The following is a 17,970-nucleotide window of genomic DNA, read 5'->3' on the forward strand; positions in this document are numbered from 1 at the left end:
TTTTATTTACCCTCATTTCAACGAGGGAAATGAGCTGAGGACCCAGGACCACCTGTGATAATGCCACAATAATGGCATCATTTGGAACTACACACATCTTAAAAGTAAGGAATGAAGACTTATAATAGACCTAATTTTTTTAACACTGCTGTAATCACATGCGTATCTGTGTGTGTCTGGGACTGAACAACAAAATATCAAACCTTAGGTATTTTGAATAGTATAAACTATTTTAATTGGAAGGGACTTAAAACAACCATCTAGCTCAAGTGCCCGACCAGCTCAGAGCTGAAATCTGATTGGGTGCTTCCTTTTTTCCTTTAAAGCCATTTGAACAAAAATTACAGCACTGTACTCTCTATTGCATTCTTATCTTGCAAATACTTCACAGCCAAGCCCAAGAACATTGTAATTCCCATTACCACTGGGCATGTGCTGTGCCCACAGTGGACTGAATTTTGTACTATCATAGAGAAGTTTGGGTTAGAAGAGACCTTAAAAATTATCTAATTCCAACCCCCAGACATGGGCAGGGACACCTTCCACAAGACCAGGTTGCTCAGGGCTCCATCCAGCCTGGCCTTGAACATTTTCAGTGATGGGACATCCACAACTTCTCCAGGCAATCCATTCCAGTGCCTCACCACCCTCACAGTAAATAATTTCTTCCCAAAATCTAATCTAAACCTGCCCTCTGCCAGTTTAAAGTCATGCCCCCTTGTCCTATCATGCCATGGCCTTGTCAGAAGCTCCTCTCCAGCTCTCATGGAGACACTTTAGGTAATGGAAGGTGCTGTAACATCTTCCAGGAGCCTTCTCCAGGCTGAACAACCCCAGTCTCTCAGCCTGTCTCCATAGCAGAGACGCTCCAGCCCTTGGAGCATCTTTGTGACCTCTTCTAGAGCTTGCTCCAACAGCTCCACGTCCTTCTTATGTTGGGGGATGCCAGAGCTGGATCCCACCTGAGATCCAGGTGGGAACTCAGCTGAGCAGAGCGGAAGAATCAAATTGGGCTGTACATTGTATTTGTGGACTTAAAACCAGAATTTTCAAGGAACTGTGGAAGGTGAGAGCCTGGCAGAGGACAAGCCCAGATGCAGCGTTCCACATTTAATCCAATAGCTCCTGGTGTTGGGGGGCACAAAAAGAGATGTTTCACCCCAAATGCATCATGGCCTGCAGGAATCCCAGATCTCTGGGGCCCCAGCAGGGCACAGGTACATGTGTAGCAGGGCACTGGAACCATCCTTCCCTGAAGCCCAGGATGTAACATGAGATAAGCATCACATAATCACAGTAATCCTGGGAATTTGTCCCGATTTACTCACATGAAGTGTCTGGGCTGCACTTGCACTTCCTGCAATTCCCCATAACAGTGCTGGATTTGCTGCACACCAGGGTTTGAGCTCTTAAAGAAAGAGTGACCCCAAGGCCAGCCTGGGAACAGCATGGTCTGCTGGTCTTTAATTTATACACCACCCAGTGCCACGCAGCACGAGAAAGGACAGTGGATCCAAGTGGCTGCCTGCCCCCTTGAGAAAGATCTGCCTTGCTGAGGAACAATCACATGAATATTCTCAAATTTTAAACCAAATTCTAAACAGGAGTCATCCTGTCTCCCTCACACACATCTACCATTCCATTTATTTTTTACTAGTTTTTCCTCTGCCAAATATACAGTAAGGCAAAAAAGTTATAGAAAGAGGTTTTTCTTAAGAAACCAATGCTGTGTCATTTCCTAGATTGCATTCTTTTGTTTCTCTCTCCTAATTCAGAGAAAACCACTTTCTTATCCCTGCTGCTGCCAATCTCCTACTTACAAGAGAATGAATCCAAAATAAACTCATTCATTCCAGTGAAGATACATTGGAATTATTTCAATACAACTCCAAGTATAAATTTTCTCTGATACTCCTTAACCACTGCATGGATTCCTGTTATGTGCTCAGATTTCAGTTTCAGCCTGTGTCCAGCACTCTTAGTAGCCCAATTAATGTCCAAAAGCCTCAGTTATACTAGAATTTAAAGAAGAAACAAAGGCATTGCACTACCTTGTCTCAGTCAATAGTTGGAATTCATCTGAAAGAAAGTGTAAGGCTTTTCTTTCCTTCTTTTTTTAATTTAAGAAGAGGTATTTGATAATTCATTAGAGCACTCAAAAAACAAAAAACAAACAAAAAAAAACAACAAAACAAAACAAAACAAAACAAAAACCAAAAAAAAAACCACCAAAAACCACACAAACACACATACACACAAAAAATCCCCCAAAAAAACAAACAAATCCCCCCCAAAAAAACAAACAAAAAAAACCCAACAAAAAACAAAACAAAACAAAACAAAACAAAACAAAAAAACAAAAAAACAAAAACAAAAACAAAAACAAAAAAAAAAAAAAAAAAAAAAAAAAAAAAAAAAAAAACCAGACCAAGAAACGAGATTCTCTATACAGCCTTAGATTTTAGCTCTATTTCCTAGTTCGTGGCAATGTGATGTGGGCAGATGCAGGCAACTGGACCAGGCTCATGCAAGGATAGTGAAAGAAACATTATTTTTTGAGATGTAAGTTCTATATTTCTGTACCTTCTTTTTAAAAGCATAGCTATAAAATGGAAACATTTCTAAAATAGTCATATTCCCAGCTAAGAGGACGTCAATTAAAGACTTTAATTTGTTGGTTTAAACCTTTATAATGAAAAAATATTTTTTAAAAATCAGAGGTAATAATCCACACGACCATTCAATCTAAAATATTTAATTTATACCATTCTGAAATTTCCTGTAAGAATATTAAGACATATTATTCATTCCTGTGTTGGCACAGGGCTCTGAAGCCCTCATTTAGTTCTCTTGTTTAAAAGATTAGGTACTGAAATTTGTCCCACTTTTAATTTATGATCACAATACACTGCAAAGCACACAGAATACCAGCAATGGCTGCATTTCAGCTACATCTGATCCCTATGGAAATTGGGATTGCTTAGAAGGACGTGTACCAACACACAAAGAGGATTTTTTTCTTCCTAATTACCCGCCTGCATGCGGGAAGGCAGGGTGTGTATATCAGTAAATCTCTGAAGTTTGGAGGAGAGGTAATACCCAGGATTAAAACTGTTACAGACACGTTATTTCTTGCCATACAACGTGGAAATATCAAAGTTCACACCCTGTTTTTTTGGAAGATCAAACCAAGTGGATGGCAGAACCTGCCTGGCTAAAAAGAGGCAGTTTGGGATTCATGCTCAGTCACATGCTCACCACGCTGAAGAACTTGAACTGGGTTTTTTTCACCAATTTTTAATTTTTCAAAATGATGTCTAAGGCCATGACCTAAAAAAACAGCAATTGCAAGCACACTGTGCCATGGTGAGGATGAGGAAGGTGGAAACATCTCTCTGAATGAGTGGTGGGTGTTTTGGGACATGCCCTCAAAGCTCATTCCCTGATGCTCCATTTCCAGCCCTGCTCCTCCCAAATCCCACCCAAAGCATGGGGACAGCTGAGCATAACACAGACAGCATTTCTGCATTGCACTGTGCAACTTTTCCCCAGCCTCAGAGAGTTTTATTTCCTGTTCTTTCCCCAGCTCAGGACAGAAGAGCAGGGACCAAGAGCATGTGATCAATGGGCTCTTGCCTCAAAATCTGTAAGCTTATGTTATTGAGGCCCTGGTGCATAAAATGGTCCTCCCCAAAAGACTGTGGAGCCTGACTGACCACCACAGCATGTCCCAGAGCCACTGTTAGTCCTCTTGTTTTGCATTCATCATGGTGGCACATGTGATGAACAGCTAAATGCTCAGCTTTGGCTGGTTCATCTGTCACCTATATCTATTCTCCACACTTTCCATAAGAGCTTGAGGGGAAGGTGAGCTTTAGCCCATAACACATGGCTGTGCAGAGAAACTCACATCCATGGAAGTGCTGAGTGTGCTGGTGGCAACTCTCTGAAGCTCTCCTGAAGCACAGTCTCCCCACCTCCTCATGACGTGTCTCTCAAATATCTAAGAGCTTAGGTTGAGTGGGATGTTCAAATGTGAACATTAGTACTGATCCCTGTTTGAAACCATATTCCTGTCCCAGCCTGCTCTCATGATCCTGCCAGCTTTGCAGGAACACCGTGTCATGCAACCAGAATTCTAAGGAAAGCCCCCAGTGGTGTCTGGGGTGAAACTGTGGGATGGAGTTGCTCTGTTGTGTCCAATCCTCCCAGGAAAGGAAGAGACACATTTATTATTTCTTTTAGTCTAGGCTATCTGTAGGGTTCTCTTGTCCTCCTCTTTCCCTTCCCAACCCACTGAACCTTCACTGGCAGGACAGGTCATGCTGCCACGACCCTTTTGTTTTCAGAGGTGTAGCAGCCCTCTGGTGCTTCTGCATCTCCTGCATAGAACTGGATGTCTTTAAGGTTTTGCATAAACTGCCGTATCTAGGGTGGAAAAGAGAGATGGCAGAGCTGAGGGCAGGGAAGGGAACAGGAGTCACAGGGAGGCTGGTTGGCTCTTTCAGATGGCAAATGTCACCAATCAAACTGAGCAGCAGAATAAGGCATTTACCTTGCTGGATCTGCATCACCAGAATAGACTTTTGTGGGTGAGTCTGAGTCCAGGGCAAAGGTGAATAAAACCAGGGTTGGCCATGGCTTGATCTGCATCCCCTGCATCCCCTCCCACAGCCTGCCTAGCTCCCACTCCTGCCAGGCAAGGACCCTGCTCTACCTCCTCAGAAGGGATAGGTTTACCTGGTGTGCCCTTCCCCTTCCTCATGCCTGAGAGACAGCCCCAGTGAAAAGGAAGGTGTCTGTTGGGTCTGTGGGCTCTCCCCTCTCTTGGGGAAGTGGAGACTCATTCCTGCTCCTCCTTTTGGCTTGGCTTTACCAAGTTCAGCTGTCTGTGGCTGTTTTACTCCAACACATTCCACTCTGCTTGCAGCCACATGTTAGCGGACAGGAAAAGGCTGTGGATGGCCAGCTTGATAGTCCACAGCTTCCCAGTTTGCTTGGGAGCCCTGTTCTGGATGTCAACCCAGTGAGCCTCCTGGAAGGAGAGGGCACATGCAGCATGGGGACATGCCCTAGCAAAAGTGATGCTTCACCACCAGAGACCCTGGTTTGGAGACCCTACCTTCCATACTCCAGGCTGGTCTGCCATTCATCCTTCTCCAACCCCAAGGAGGGGGATGAAATTAGGGATCTCTTCCAACCCCAGAGACTGTTACTGGACTCTGCCATGACCCCATGGCTGAAGGATGAGCCATCAGCCAGTTCTGACAGAGCCAGGCTTGGAGATCTTCCCCTGCCCACCCCACAACTCTTTACCCAGAGGGGGAGGTCACTTTGAGCCTGATCAAAATGTACTTTGAGCTGCATCATTTTTGTACTGAAGCATCTCAGTTTCTTTCTCTGCTTTGTACTACTCCAAGAACACCTTGTCTTGCTCAGTCAGTTGCTTGTGCCCCTGTTGTGACTGCAGAAGGTCCTTCTGTGTCCTCACTAGCAACTTGTACTATGAAGTGACTTTTGAGCTGTCCTCAAACTGAAGCACAGGGTTTCTAGTGTTAGTTACTCTCTGCCCTCCTCTCACCAACTGCAGGTCTCATGTCATTTGACACCCTGACCTTACCAGGGCCAATGCCTCTCCCTCCTGAAAGATGTTCCCACCTTCCCCAGCCTCAGCTGTTCCGGGATTCTGTCCTTTTCCACAAGACTATTGCCCCAGTTGGTTCCTGAGCATTGTCAAGTTCCTTGGCAGGGTGTTGGATTGCTCTGGCTGTTGGACTGTGTCCCAGGTAGGATGATGGGACACAGCATCCCAACACCATCTCAGATCCCATCTGGCAGCATGGCATCCCCACCCCTCCCCAGCAGGCAGAGGCAGGGGATGTTACAGGGAGAAACAAGCTGGAGAAGGGGGTACAAGAGGAGGCAGAAGTGATGGACATAAAGCATGGGAGTTTGCCATGGTGAGGGAGGGATGGAGGGATGGAAAAGGCAGGAGAAGAGGATGCAGGCCTCACCTGAGCAGGGATGGGAGTTCCACCTTGTGCATCCCAAGGAAATGGGGTGACATCTCTTTACTCCAAGTCTCCATTGCTCCAGACACCAGCAGGAAACAGAGACCCTAGGTTCTGCTAGCACAGCTTCTTTCCCAGCTCAGCTCAAGGTCTGCCCTTCAACCCTGAGGTCTCAATGTAGGAGGCAACAGGCAGGGGATGGCCCTGGAAGCCTCTTGCCTTTGCTTTCCTGAGACCTTCCTTGACCTATGGCCTCTGCAGCCCCATGGCTATTCCAGCTCTGGAGAGAGGCCCTATGGCTACACCAACCTCCATAACAGGTTGGATTTGTTTAATCCAACCTCCTGAATGTTTATTTGGCAACTTAATGGTTTCTGGGCAACAGAATGTTTACTTGGAGTCAGGGGGACTGACCACAGTGTCCAGGATCAGGAGTTATTTAAGTCCCTTTCTCACATTTCTTTGGGTTCTTCCTCTGCTAAAGTTTGGCCTCTAACAGCCACATCCCACTGTCCCAGCCCTCAGGACACAGGGTTTGTCCCTCCTCTCCCAAACACAAGATAGAAACACCATTTACAGGCACATCCTTGGGGATGTTTGACCACTGTAGTGCCATGGAGTAGTGCCATTCCCTCGTGGCTCAGCTCACTGACATCAGCTGCACAGCACTTTCCCTCTCCTGAGCAAAAACATCCCCTGGTCCCATCATCCTCTGCTGGGCCCGGCAGTTCCTGTGCACAGCTCTAAAAACAGTGGCTGCTCACTTTGTAAGACCAACAGATTTCTCCTGCCTGCTCCCTGATGGGTTATTTAAATCCTGCTAATCAAGCAGTGGCAAATTATCACTCCCTGAGCCTGGTTTTTGGTTTCCCTTCTTCCCCTTCCTGAAGCCCAGGCTTCATCTAGGAGGGTACCCAAATTTTGGTGTGTTGGTGCTTGCCTGCATCAGGCACCAGGCACATTGAAACATCCAAATTAAACAGATTCAATGACTCCTGCAGCAAAAGCACCAAGGCCATGTGCACGTGCTTCACTTTCAGAGCCTAACAAGGAAAACATCTCTTCCATTCAAAAGGAATTTTTTCTCCTGTTAGTTATGATAAAACCTCAAGCTGGAAATAAGCTACAGAGATTGGGCTGAATACTTCAAGGGCTGATAGTCAAATTAGAGGAGTTGCTTCATCTGGGAGGAACCTGAGAGGAACCAGCACAAACAGACTCTATCAGGCTGTCCTGCAAGCTCCTCTTGGTTGTTTTTACTCTCACTCATCCCAGTGCAACATCTCTGCCTTAACCAACATTTGCTCCAGTGACAGGAAGCATGTTTGAGGAGAGAAGACATAGGAACAATCATCTGGACTCCAACACTCTCTGCTAGAAGTGCAATTTCTAACCTTTTTTTGCACTGGGGTTGTAGAGACCAGAAGAAGAAAATTAAGCCTTGGAAGTCTTCAGAAATATTACACGCTAAAACCACACACCAGCACACTGTGAAGGTCAGGCTGTAGCTCCAGCCTCAGCATGGATGACTGGTAGGAATGGTGGTGTCAAGAAACTTTGACCAGTGTCAGGTTTTTGTTGTTTTGGTTTTTTTTTTAATTTAGAAGTCTAAATCTTCTCTTCTGCCTCCAAAATACCACTTTTGCCTATCAAACCCTTGCAAGCAACCAACAAAACGAAAAGCCATTGAAGAGCCACAGAACATGACTGAGCTGTTGGTGTTGAGCCTGTGCTGTGGTCATGGAGGCCACTGGAATGGGATGTCCCATGCCACCACTGGCTTTGCAAACTTCCCATAACCATCAGCATGTCAGTTTGCTGATCCCATCTGTCCCTCAGGTATTAGATCCACACGTTTTCCCCTGAGCTAAAAAAACCTGCCCTGGGCAGCACCCCAGGGTACCTTCATGGGACACTTTTCAATTTAAGAAAAAAAAAATACTCCTTATTAAAAGCAAGCAAGCAGCATCCCACAGGGTGCCCACAGAACCTCACCTTTTTATTTTATTACCTTCCTCACAATTTTATCTGCTCTGGATAAATAAAAGCTCTCCTGACAAGTGGAATGGTGCCCGGATGGAGAGAGCAGGTTGTTCCGCGGACCAGCTGGTTCCCCAAGCCCTGGTTCTCTCTCCCATGCCCTCCAGCATCTCACTGAGAAACTTCCCCAGCTGGGACACGGCCTGCTCTGCCAAGGGCTGCAGGAGAAGCTGCTCATTTGCAGGTGGAGGCATGTCAAGAAAAGTGCCAGGCAAGGCATTAAGCAATGAACAATAAGCAAACAAGAGTGCAAAATGCCCACCAGCTGCAGCAGGAGCAGCATCGAGGAGCCAGCAGATATCCCACATCTGCTGTGTGTTGCAGTAACCCCAGTTCCTCCCCTGCTTTTCTCTGCCCACATCTTACACCCCCATGAGGCTGTGGCTGGGATTTGGAAATCCAAGAGGCAGGATTTTTTGTCTTGGTTTGCTCTGGTGTGCCATCACAGGCCCCTGGGAATATTCAGCCACAAGCAATGACCAGTTGCCCTTGTTCTGACCCAGCTTGTGGCTGGCACACAGCATGACAACACATCACCTGGAGCAGTTCTCACCATCACAGACTCTTCCTGTAGCCAAATCTCAGCACTGGCAGACACAATGGATGGAAATCAAGCCTACACATTCCAGACAAGTGGTCAAACAGCCTGTGGCACCACGCCATGGAGAAATGGACATGGCGACAGGCTGAGTGGCCACAACTCTGCTTTGCCCACAAGCCCATCCTCATCTGTGACCTCCAAGGAGCACCAATCTGAAATGGGGCAATCCAGGGCCTTCTCTAGTCTGGGTTCTGCTAAAGAGCAGATTGAACCAGATTCAGTTGTTTCTGCCATCTCTCCCCCACACGTTTTCTGGGAGGCCCATGGACACTCCTAGGGCATAGAGGAGCCCATGGAGGTGGAGACTTGCTGTTGACCCTGATTGGAGCTGGAAGTCAACAAAAAACTCCAGAGATCCCTTCCAGCAGGTTCCCTAAATTATCCTACAATTCTGATAACTCCTCATTAGTCTTCCACCCCACACTGCCACCCTTGGCAGGAAAAGGCCACCCCAGTGAGGACAGGGGCACTTGGCAGCCCCTTCCCCACAGTCTGGGCATATGAGGCAGAGCTTTCATCTTATCCTTGTACTTGTGGAGTCTCATGAATTGTTATCAAACACTAATGGTTTAATTCCTTCTCACATATGTAGAAACCTTGCCATGAGTCTGAGCTTTTTATTATTATTATTTTGGGGGGGAATGTGTATTGTTTCTTTTTAACTTTACAATAATTTTAATTTTACAACTTCATAAATCAATTCTTCTTCCTCACTCTGGCCCATACCTCCTGTCTGGGTGTGGCTCTAAGCAAATGAGACCCTTGAATGAAAATTCTTTTTTTTTTTCTTTTTTTTTCTTCAAGAAGTGCTCATGTCTCCTCAGCCTCAAATATTTCATGCAGGTTGTGCCATGTATTTCACAAGCTAAGCCAAGCAAAACACTGCCTTGCATATACACTGCAAAAAAAAGTTTTTCAGGCTCAAAGCATTTCTGTCTTTGGCAGATCCTTTTCTCAAAGCATACCAAAGAAAAAGTATGGAAATGAAATACAAAGAGTGGTTAAAATAATATTTTGGGTAGAGATGAGCCCAAACCAAACCCCAGATTAGAGAGCCAGATACCCCCCCTAGATACCATGCCTAAAATGAGGAGGTTTGTTGTGATACTCAGAGAACAACTGGAAAGCATTGCAGGTCTCCCACCGAGTTTAATTTCCTAATTAAACTTATAAAAGTCTTAACCCCTACCAGTCCTCACAGCTAACACAGATCCTTTTATATTTATATCATAGATTATATTTACCCAGGCTGGCCCTGTGTGGATTAGCTGGGGCTGGATGGGCTGTGGGGGGGCAGATAGGGGTCTGGCATGGCAGAGAGGATCCACAAGACAGAGGGGCTCTGCTGAACCTGGGAAGGAGATCCAAAGCTTCCCTGGATTTCAGTGTGGTTATTTCTGCTGTTTGGATCCAGCCTGTCATTGACGTGGGCACAAACTGCAGTGTAATTTGGGGTTTCAGACCCAGCATTTAGGACTGGATCCAAAACTCGAATGGAAGAAATTTGGGAAAGAGGCTTTTAAGAGTTTAATTTGAAACAGAAAACCCATGAAACTATTTTTGCCCTGGTCTTTAATTGAACTATGTTTTTTTAATCTTCTAGTATGCCCAGGCTCTTCAGGCATCCAGCAGCAATGTCTTAGTACTAAATAGGACACTTTATGCTATAAGACTGATGAACGACTGACAAACTCAGTTCCCTGTGAACCTGCTGTTCTGGAGAGGTGAATAAACAGCATGTTACATACAGCTCCATGTGTGCACTCAGCAGCAGCCATAAGGAAAACTGATTTTAAGGAAAGCCTATTTTAACAGCAGATTTCAAGAGGATAATTGCACCTACTAATCTATAAATACTCTCAGAATCTGATAATGCAAGTCTTAGAGGCATCTTTACCTTCTGTATCACAGTAAAGTCCATGTATGTGACTGCAAATAGGACAGTTTAATAAAGTGTATTTTGCTTTCTAGTTTAATATTTTTATAAATCTTAAAATAACCTTAAAAATATTTGTCCTAGTACTCGACAGGATTTGGACTTGTTTTTCTATCAATCTAGTGGTTGTAACACAGGTCTTAAAATAGAGAGGGAGGGAGTTTTGCTCCAGAAGCTGAGTGTGTACCCAGCACATCAGCCCCATTGTACAGAGCTCCTGCCATCATGAGCCAAAACCATCCCAGCTTCCTTCCAGATAAGGATGGACATGCCCTGGGCTCTGGCCATTGCTCTGTTCCATCCTGCACTGTGCCAGGGCTGCTCCTGTCTGGTACCCACAACACAGGCACATACCCAGCCAAATCCTCCCCATCTTCAATAAGCCAGGTAGCCACACCTCTGTTCCTCCACCCTAAAACAAGGACTGGACTTGGGTAACATGCTGAATACTCAGTGAAGAACATGCTGCTAGGAAAAATGAAACCCCTTGGGCATGAAGGGTCCACAGTGCAGGAGAAAGAACTCATTAAAAATCCTTTTTTTCATGTGAAGTATCATGGTTTTAGTGTTTCAGGTTGTTGAATCCTTGTCCATTACAACTTGGCACCTGTTGGTTGCAGGGGTCATGTCCCACATTTAATGCATACAGCTCACCCAGCACAATCCCAGCTCTGCCCCAGCAGTGGTGCCAGCATCTCCCCTCACCAGATTCTTGCTGCCACTGCTGCATGGGGACAGATTCCTGTTCCTTTCAGCCTTCCCAAGCAGTTTTGGGAACTGCAGGCATCCAGGCTCAAAAGCAAACTCTGGAAGGTAGTTTTGTAGCAGAGAATGTTCCTGGACTCCATCAGCAACATCTTCAGACTCATTCACCTTTCAAAAAGACAAACTCCATGAACACTGCTCTCATATACATACATGCACACACAAAAACAGTTATTAGCTTAATAGGGTGAGTATCAAAATGCAACAATAAATTATCTGACATCTTTATTACTTAGAATGACTGATTCAAACAAAGCTTACCCTTTAATTATGTTTATATAATGTAATTTGGCAGAAGTCATAAAGCACCCCTTTGGCAATGCCAGATTAAATATTTTACATTTGCTTGGGCAGCACATTACAAGACTGGAAGTGGTATTTTTGCCTGATGCTCTGGAGCAGTGACTGCAGTAGTGTGGATAAGAACAAGGGCATAGAGGTTCTGCCCTGAAGGAACTGTCCTGAGATCAGGGGACCCCAACCCTAATATGCCACTTTGTAGAGCTCCTCTTCCCACCCTCACATCCAGGAGAATGGAACCACTGCCATTTGACAAGACCAAAACAAAAGGCCCTGCTGATGCCAAGGGCACCAGTGATACCTCTGTTCTTGCTGGTGGGGTTTCCTGGGCTACTCACCTTTCTGCCCACTGCAGCTTCTCTGAGTCCTTCTTTTGTGTACAATGGGAGAAGGGGTCCCACTTTATGCCACAAACATTTTGGCTAATGGTCCTTGAGAAAGTTCATATCTGGGATTTTAGAGAGAGGATGAAGCTCCATGAGCTGTTCTGCAACAGGGCACAGGACAGAGAGAAGTCTCTATGTCTAGGTTCCCAGAGCCCATTTCCCCATCACTCCTAAGTATCTTCCCAAGAAAAATGAGTTCCCACACCAGGCTTGGTGTCTGGGTTCCTCATAGGAAACTCCCCAAAGATCCCACATTTCAAGCTGCATGGCTCTATTCTTCACTGTTGAACTAGAAATGCTTGTTGCCTGTTTCAAAAAGATGCAAATTAACACAGTCCTCACTCCCAGAACAGGTCCCATGAAGCTGCCCCTCCACTGCCAGCGCATAGGAACATAGATGGAGATGAAATTAAAACAAAGCCCCTCGAGATCCAGGATAGACACTTTGCTGGGAACAGACTGGTTTCCCTTCCCAAGGGATTTTCTATGAGTCACCACCACCATGCTGGGAATGACAGTTCAGTCTCAGCCCTCTGGGGTCCACATGCATCCTTTGATCATCACCACCAACTCCAACATATCTAAATTCTCCACTGCCAAAGACCTCCCTGACCTTCCAGGTCTTCCAGAGAGGTTTCTCTGACTTGGTTCTGCTGCTACAGTGGTAGCACAAAGTTGATACTCATAAGCAAACACAGCACAGTAGAATCCAGTGCAGGGAGAGTGTGGTTGTATCTTTCTGCAGCCAGTGGGATGGAAAGCTGCATTCTCAGTCTGCTGGAGCAGCCACCATAAACTTATTGTAGTCCTACTACTTTGCTTAAGTTCAGACTATTCCACACACACACTTTGCCCAGCATATTCTTTGTATAAAGTAGGTATCAAATAGTAGTTTCAAATGCTCACTATGAACATCAGTTTGGATACTGAAAGAGGTACCTAAATCTTTCTTCACTGTTATAATTAAGTAATGTTTGTGAAGATATCAATAATGAATGAGGATACAGAACAGATAACAGGAACTTGAACTTTTTCAGTAACATGTGGAGCCAAATGGTATAGACTTAGATTCAAAATTAATTTAAAAAACCTAACAAAACAAGCAAACAAACAAAAAAACAAACAAACAAAAAAAAAACCCACTAAAAATAATTCAAGTTGCCCAAAAAACATGTGTAATATACAATTCAGAACAGAAACTTTGACTAATGTAAAGAAATGAGACCTTTGGAGCACCAAGCAGAGCAGTTTACAGTTTCTGGTGTATGTCATGTTTGCATCAAAGTGTTTTAATTACAGAATTAATAAATCCATCCACACAAAATTTCTTTGAGGTCTTCAAAGACACCCTTGACTGTTTTGCCAAAGCACTTTCCCTTTTTTGCCTTCATATAAATTACGGTGTGCAAAAAAATAAGTCAATTAAGAAAGAATAGGTATTATGAAATACTTCCCTTTGCATAAGCACACAAGCTTGCAAATCTCATTGAAATTCTGTTGAGTTGCATTGCCCACACAACTTGCAATCTTAGTGAAAGCCACACAAAAGGCTTCCCTCCCCATTGTTTACAGGAGCGTTTTGGGAACGGGGCATATATTGCTGCACAGGAAGGGAAGCAGAGACAGGAGTGAAATGTAGTTTGTTGAGCTAATAAAACAGCAAGGCTTCCATTTGTTTCCTTAGTCCTATAGAGCCATTCCTGTTCAGGACTTACACGCTCCACTGTTCGCAGAGCTGGTGACAAGCGTTTTCACTGCTGACTGTTAAAGCTTGTGGGCTGGTCACGTTTTAACTATGAGAATGTTTCCCAGCCATTATTAACGGCAGTGGCTTCATTCATGATTTAGGAGGTTGATATATGACAACAAAGGGACAGAAAGTCCTAAAGAGACCTGCTGTACCTAACTAGCTGAACTTCTCCTGAGATTACAGCAACCCCAGAAAAACATGAAATTCATCTAAATTCAGAGGATTCTGAAGTTTGCAAGGCGTTTGGCCAAAAGCAACCTAAATATTTTCATATTCCTTTACATAAAGTTACCAGTACTGCCTAATTATATGAGTAATAAGAGACAACAAAGTCTCCTTCTCACACATTCAGAACACTCTTTCATGCAGCAAGGAACAGTATACATAAAATAATTAAGACGGACATCAATGAAAGCAAGAAGGGGCATGAGCTTGGAAAATCTGCCAAACCATTGGGGCTTCTGGCAGAACACCCTGAATGTCTGGGATCTACTTATTCAAATGTGAGCATCAAACCCCTACAGGGAGACAGCCCATGCAGGTCTGCAGTCACACAAGACCACAGGACAGCAGCTGCCTCCTGCTGCCCTTGCAGGTGAACTTCTCACTTCAGCTCTGAGGCAGCTATGGCAGAGAAACTGAGCACAGATGAGACTAATTCTGTAATAATAATAATAATAATAATAATAATAAAACAAAAACAAAAACAAAACAAAAAAAAAAAAAAAAAAAAAAAAAAAAAAAAAAAAAAAAAAACCTCAGGAAAAAAGATATCAGAGATTCCCATGCACATGTCCCAGGAACTGAGGTTGCTCCAGTTCCATCCTGCCATTTCTAGGGGGCTACAGACCATTTCTGAAGACACAGGCATTTACAGATGGGAAGAAAAGCTCAGGTGTGCAGGAGTTCATTGTTTTCCCCTACCCCAAATATTCAGATGAAATGAGTTTACCTGGTTAGTGACCTCAGACCATCATGGCTGCAGCTGTTCAGTGCTGCCCCATCCATTTGCAATGCCAATTCTTTGAAACCTGTTGAAGGCAAAGGATACCTTCTGCTCAGCAGAAACGACTGAGTGTCACTCTAAACTGGTTTTTTTGCCTCTTGGAAATCCTAGTTTAGTCCTTCACTGTTTTCAGTTCACTTCCTCACTTTTCTTCTGTTGAGGAGGAAGGAGAAAAGGGGAAAAGGGCCCAATCTAGATCTTCAGCTGATTTCAATATGACAGTGATAATTTACAAAAGATAATGTCACCAACAGGTGAGCTCAGCTTTTTCCTGATTTACACCAGGGATGAGGTTCACCATCAGCCAGTGGCCTCCTCAATAACCAGGTAACTTCAGGGGGGTTTATTTCTGAACCTCACATTTATACCAGAGTAACAGGAGAAGGTGTCCTCTTCTGCAAAACCTCATCTTTATGTGGTTGTGTACCTGGGGATTGGGTGAAGCCTCCTGAAGGTTTTTAGGAGAAAAACTAAGAAAAGAAGTTCTCCTTTCCACAAGAAGAAAGATCCTTTCCACAGGAGAAAGGCAACCCCAAGTAAGAGGAAGGCATGCTGAAGTCTGCAGCTGAGCTGGTGGAGGTCACAGGAGGAAACTGGGCCACTTCTTTGGGCTGTGCAATCCCTTCCCTAAGCAGTCACACACCACCCTGGTCTTCCTCAGCAGAAAGACCTCCCATGCAGCAGTACTCAGAGCTCAGTGTCTGAGCAGACTTATATTTTCTTTGTTCAGTCCTCAACTCAGTCAAACCTCCCTTCCCCTTCTTTTTCTTCACTAACTCCCACCATGTGCCCAGCTGGTCTGGCTCAGGGCAGTCTCAGGTGGGTGGTCACTCCCTGGCTGAGGCAGTGGTTTGCTCCCATGCCTGCAGCCATGCCCAGCCCCAGCAGCTCTCTGACTATCAGGAAATCTGCAAACCAGAGCGATGAATTGCAGGACCTCTCCAGGGAAAGCACTTCTGGCACACCCACACGCTCTTTACGCAGCTGGAATTAAAATCAGGTTTTATTTCCCTCTCTGGGTCAAGCAGAGTAAATCATCACTTCCCTGGTAAGCACAGAGCCTGGGCCAGCATTGCCCAGCAATGAGCCCTAGTGACAGGGCTCTGTACCCACAGCAGTGAAAGATCTTTCACTCACAGTGTGTTTTAGCCTGTCCTTTCTTCCCCCACCCCTACATGTTTTCTGCTTATAACAATTAATTGCTTCATTGCTGAAGGCAGCATTTAATCCTGCGAGAATAAATTCTCACGTACAGTGATGTGATCAGTGAGGCTTGTGGGATTAAGTCCTTGGGTCCACCAAAACTTTTCACAGGAGTGTAATTATAATCAGACATGCAGCTACATGAGTGTTTCAAGAGGAGCACATGTGCAATTGCTTGTGATTTGTTGCAGTTTTTAAAATCAGAAAAATTGTTCAGGATCAAGTTAACTTGCCTGGGCAGACATGCACAGAATAAAACTGTTCAGAGAAATCACTTTAGGGATTCTCCTGTTGGCCCTTTACCTAGTGCCCCCTCAGACCCCAAGTCTTTTCTGAAGAAGTGCCTTTCCTCCACCAGGCTTTGCCTTGTTGCTTTCCTGACCTGAGCCCCTCCTGCCACCTTCTACGTTAGTCCCAACTTGAAGTTTCAACCAAGGATGCTAAAATTTTTATCTGCACATCTCACTGTTTTTTTACTTGCAGCCCAAAGGGCAAATAATCATAAACATGAAGTTAAGGCTTTATTAATGGCACGCATGTTCAATTGAGACCACCCATCATCCCTAAAATTGGGAAGTAAAGATCTCAATGTTATCTCTGAGATGAACTCCCTGGGACAGTGGTTCCTTTAGCTCAAGAAATAGCTTCTTGTCTTCTCCTGAGGGCATATATATCCTTCAGATACCTTCTGATCCCTCTGTAGATCTGGTGATACCCCAGCCTAGGCAGCTCACTGCTAACTATAGCCCAAAGAAAAGGCAGTCATGGCAGGAGGGGATGCACAGGAGGAATTCCCACCAACAAACTAGAGCTTTTCCTACCAAGACCATTGAAGAAAACACTCATAAAAGATGTGTTTCTCAAAGCAGATCCTCTTGCAGAACCTCTTCAGCCAGCCACTGTCTCTTGTTGCCCTCTGCAACCTCAGCAGCTGCTCCTGACCCACTACCCTGCTCTGCCACTGAAAACTTCCACATTAAACTTCCTACACCACTGTCACAACTCCTATACTTACAAGAACCCAGCAGTGCCAGCCCACACTGTGCCTGGCCGGGTGCCTAATGCTCAAGCAACCTCCCAAATGCTTTTGATCCACATTTGCAGCTGTTTTAGATCATTTCCCTGTAAGGGCTGCTCTGCAGAAGCAACTGTCCTGACTCCACCCCTGGGGCTCTCTCCAGGTGAACCCAGGGGCAATTACTGGATGGATATTTCAGTTGGGTAGTCCCTCACTTTGAGAGCAGAAGCTCTGGTAAACATTTCCTGCGACCTGTGGCTGTTGCTCTGGGCTTTTCTTCAGCTTCACAGCAGGAGTCAGATCCTTGGGGTTACTCTTTCCCCATAACCCTGGTGTTGGACCATCAGATGTAAGCCGTGGACTATGCAGTCTGTGTTCTGGCTCCCTTCATGAGGTCTCAAAAATAATCAGCTGCACCAAGTTATGCAAAAATCTCACCAATTGATGAGCTACTGCAAGTGGTGACTTCCAGGTAAGACAGAGCTGAAAGGGGATTGTAGTGAGATGGGTGCTGGTCTCTTCCCTCTGGTAACAAGTGACAGGATGAGAGAAAATGGCCTCAGGTTGTGCCAGGGGAGATTTAGATCAGATATTAGGAAAAATTTCTTCATGGAAAGACTCATCAAACATTGGAACAGGCTGTCCAGGGAGTAGTGAAATCAGTGTCCCTGGAAGCATTCAAAATGCACTTGATGTGGTACCTGGGAGCCTGTGTGCACAGCCAGCTGCTGATGGACTGAAACTATAATGGGTACAGGGAGAAACCTCCCTCCATCACACGGATTTTGCCCCCTGCTGATGGTATCACCACCAGCCTGGCTCATGGACCATGGGTAAAATCTTTAAATCAGACAAGGAGCCAACTAAGCTTGATTAATAACAAGCAATTTGCTTAATGAAACAGAGTGCCAAAGCAGGAAATATTCATTTCCCTTACTAGAAACACAATACTAA

The sequence above is a fragment of the Zosterops lateralis genome (genome assembly GCF_965231275.1).
Source record: "Zosterops lateralis genome assembly, chromosome: 5".
Lineage (NCBI taxonomy): Eukaryota > Metazoa > Chordata > Aves > Passeriformes > Zosteropidae > Zosterops > Zosterops lateralis.